Below are 234 nucleotides of genomic sequence, written 5' to 3' on the forward strand. Positions count from 1 at the left end.
AGAGCAGGTTGCCCAAGCCTCATCCAACCTGGCTGTGAACACTGCCGGGGTTGGGGCAGCCACAGCCTCCCTGGGCAACCTGGGCCAGTGTCTCGCCACTCAGTCACTTCTTCCCGTGGCTAAGGACGGCCCAGCCCGGGAGGGCAGGATCCTACAGCACACTCCCATTCTCCCGCGGCTCCTCCGCAGGCGAGGGAGACCAGCACAGCCTACGGGTCACGCCGCGGGGAGGCC

The sequence above is a fragment of the Acanthisitta chloris genome, unplaced genomic scaffold (assembly GCF_000695815.1).
Source record: "Acanthisitta chloris isolate BGI_N310 unplaced genomic scaffold, ASM69581v1 scaffold10666, whole genome shotgun sequence".
Lineage (NCBI taxonomy): Eukaryota > Metazoa > Chordata > Aves > Passeriformes > Acanthisittidae > Acanthisitta > Acanthisitta chloris.